This window comes from Rhinopithecus bieti, unplaced genomic scaffold, assembly GCF_001698545.2.
Source record: "Rhinopithecus bieti isolate Rb0 unplaced genomic scaffold, ASM169854v2 scaffold_64463, whole genome shotgun sequence".
NCBI lineage: Eukaryota > Metazoa > Chordata > Mammalia > Primates > Cercopithecidae > Rhinopithecus > Rhinopithecus bieti.
Genome location: NW_016824252.1, coordinates 75611 through 79256, shown reverse-complemented (window position 1 = coordinate 79256; position 3646 = coordinate 75611). Strand labels below are relative to the sequence as shown.

Here is a 3646-nt window from a genome sequence, read left to right as displayed (position 1 = left end):
GGCTGTGGGTGTGGAGGTGCCAGAGGGAGCCCCGAGCACTCACCGGGAGGCAGTGACGAGGGACTCAGGCACTGAGCCGGCCCTGCTGCTCAGGTGCTTCATGACACACACACCTCCTTCCTGCAGGAGCTCCCTCTTCCAACACCTTGAACAGATGTTCTGTCACTAGAGCAAGCTTTGGGGGAGATGGTGGGAATGAATGCTTTCTTCCCTTCAGGACTGGCTACAGAACCCAGTGCGGGACCCAGCGGGGCACTTGTCCAAAGACCATGAAGAGTTTCAAGGCACTGACAGCAGAGCATGAACCCAAGCTGGGCCCTTCAGGGCATGGGGTCCCGGGCAACCGCAGGGTCAGACCCCAGTGAAGCTGGGCTTGCACCTGTCCCAGAGGCCCCAGGAAGAAATCCCCTCATGGATGCCTCCTAAGCTGTCCCTGGGTTCTGAGACTCTGGGCTCAGGCCTTGGCTTTGCTCCTATATCAGATTAGCAGTGAGACGTCATGCGTCTCCCTGGGATGGAGCGGGACAACAGGTGTGCTCTACCTGTGAGTGCTTTACAACACGGCTGGGCAGGCCAGGGCAGAGGCTGGCCTTGCTCCTTCTGGGACAGCTGTTGGGGAGAATGCCCCTGTGTGGTGCAGGCTGCTGCAGGGGAGGAGGCCCCTCAAGACTCCTCACCTTCACCCCCACATGTGGGAGCCAGGTCCCTGGGCAGGGGTGATGGGCTGCCAGGTGCCCCATGTGACCAGCCTTGCCTGCCCACTTTGGAGCAAGAGGAACAGCAAGCAGGCTTCAGGCCATGGCCCTCCCAGCTCTGGTTCCCTCTGCTTGTCCCTTGAAGGGGCCCATAGGGGCCTGATGCTCAAGAGCCTCTGGGTACCTTGTCTTGGATCTGCTTTGTGCTGGCTTCCAGGAAGGAGGAGCCCCTTCCCCCACCACATCTCATGCCAGCCTTGGAGCAGCTCCAGATTGCTGAGCTGGAGGGGGAGGCTCAGAACAGTGCGGCCCCACCAGGCCCCAGCCCATCACCTTAGCCCCCACCTCACCCCATCCCCAGCAGCACCACTTCAGCTCAGGCCTGTCTGCTGGCAAAATCTCCATACAGAGGGAGGAGGGGGAGAGGAAAATTCATGATTCCTCCTCAAAATGGAGTCCGCCAGAAACAGCATGAATGCAGAGCCTGAAGAGACTCCTGGGGGAGGGGAGCCTCTGCGGGGCCAGCCAAGGGCTGGCCCAATGGGGAGGCTCATCTGAGGGATGAGCAGAGGGATGGACCACCGCGGTGGACCCCAGCTATGCACCGCATTGTGGTGGGGTGGGAAGTGAAAAGTGTACTCATCCCCCAGCAGCCTAAGGTAGGCGTAGTTCTAGTCCTAGTAGTCCTAGTGCACTGGCTCCCATAAGCCTGGTAGTAGTCATACTCCAGGACCTGGGAAGAAAACACGTGGTCCTCGGCCTCCCTTCCTTGTCCCTTCCCAATTCCCTCCCCAGAGCAGGGTCTCACTGAGGCTATGATGGAGTCAGGCCTGGCCCTGCCCTCGAGGAGCCCCTGCAGTGAGTGCAAGTGTGTTGTGGACACAGGCAGGGGGCTCCCATGAGGTCCAGGCAAAACAGCAGTATAAAGGAGGCAGAAGCCTCACCTCGTGGGTCTGAGAGCCCAGCCGGGGCCCAGGAGGCTGGAGAAGCTGGATGCTTCCCCAAGGTGGGAAATGACAGGGAAAGACAGTTACACAGGACCTCAGCCAGGGCTACTCCCCAGAGCCACGGCAATTCCAGGCCCAGCTCCTGCTCTGGGCCAGGACCTGCCAAAAGTGCCTTACGCTCCTACCAGGCATGCCCCTTTCTACAGATGAAGAAACTGAGGTGCAGAGAAGTGACATCTCACCCAAGGGCACAGACAAGTCCAGGACTGGGCAGTGGTACGAAGCCAGGCAGGTGCGTGGGCTCCAGAGTCCAGCTTCTCTGCCACTGCCTTGGCATCAGTGGTATCTATCCCCCTCTCAGACATCCCACGGCCCCATGGCCCTCCTCGGCCTCTGCTCCTGCAGACAACCCCCCACCTGCCCTCCTAACTACTGGCATGGCACAGCTGTGAATGCAGGTGCAGGCAATTCTTTGCCTCTGAGGGCTGCCAGTCCTGTCTGCCGGCCCCAGCCTCACCTCCTCTTCACACACAGGTGGGAGCCAATGTGAGGTTGTAATGGAGTCAGGCTTTGCTGGCATCTCTGCGTGGAGTCCCCTCCTTCCCCAGCAGGGACATCCCACCTGCTGTATCCCTGCCAAGGTATCCTGGACATGCAGTTTGGCTCCTGGGTGGGGGTGCAAAATCTGCCCATCTTGGGACCTGGGGTGTGTTCCTGACTCTTGCTTTCCTCTCCTCTCTTCTCCTATCCTCACCCAGGGACAGGAAAGAGGGGCTTCCAAGGCCAGATCTGACTGGAAGACAGTGGGCTGGGCTTCAAGGCAGGGTCTGCCCAGACCCCCCTCCTCCCCGCAGGGTTTGTGAGGACTGCATGTCCCTAGGGGCAGCAGGAGAAAAGACAATGATCAGCGAGGCTCTGAGGACACTGATCCCAGAGCCGAGGCCCTGTTAGCCAGCTCTGGTTCCCATCTCCCCTCCCGATACCCTGGAGCTCTGGAGCCTGTCCTGGGCTGCAGGTTGCCATGGGGATGGAAGATGGGTGCACCAGAAGGGACTGGTGAGACACAGGCCCGGGAAGGGGATTTTGATTTCCCTAAATCTGGATCAAATGCTACCCCTCAGCTGGCCGTAAGGTCTTGCGTTGGCTGCTCCCGAGGGCCTAGGTCCCAGGTTTCACTGCAGGACTGCCTTTGTTCCTCTTTCTGAGGATCCAGGTCCCTGGGAGGCCCCAGAGAATGCCCAGAGTCCAGGCCACTGTGAAACCGAGCACCCTGGGTGCATCAACTCTCCCACTGGCTGCTCTCCTGACATAAACCAACAGTGGCCAAAAGCAGATGCACAGAATTAGGAGAAGTTGCTCCATTCCTCCTGCAACCTGGGGGAGTCTTCTTGCTATCTCCCCACTGCGGGACATAACCTTCCGCTGTGCCCACAGCCCTTCCCACTTGGGCCATGGAAGGCCTGGCCGGGGCGGACAGGGAGTGGTGACTGTGTGAATGGCACAAAGAATGCACTGAGCCTTGGGGGCAGGTCAGTGGGGCTCGGCTTCCTGTGTGCAGAATAACTGATCACGACAGTGGAGCCACCTGGGGAAGTGGGGTACACAGAGAGGCAAGGGGGTTGACAGGGCAGGGCCTCCCAGTGGCACAACCCAGCAGACGCTACTCACCAGAGCTGGGCCTCGGGGATGAAACCATCCCAGTCGTTCCCAGCCGTACTGCTCCTGGAACACGCAGCCTTGTCCAAGGAGTTTCTGAGCAGGAGTGGGGAACAGGCACTCATCACACACGGCCTGATACCCCTGCACAGGGCAAAGTGCCACATTTGCCACTTTACAGCCAAGGGTGCAGAGAGCAAGGAGGCCGTGACTCTTGGAATCAGACCCCCAGCCCAGTGTGTGCAGTCACCCTCACTGCCTCACCCTGAGAACCCCATGCATAGAATTACCATCTGCCTAGTCTGCCCTCGCCCCAAGAACCCCATCTACAGAATTACCACCTGCTTC

General features: G+C 59.6%; 1 pseudogene; it reads left to right on the top strand.

Moving 5' to 3' along the window:
• The first annotated feature begins 857 nt into the window (after positions 1–857).
• On the top strand, positions 858–1514 carry LOC108522147 (translation initiation factor IF-2-like; annotated as a pseudogene).
• The last annotated feature ends 2132 nt before the right edge of the window (positions 1515–3646 follow it).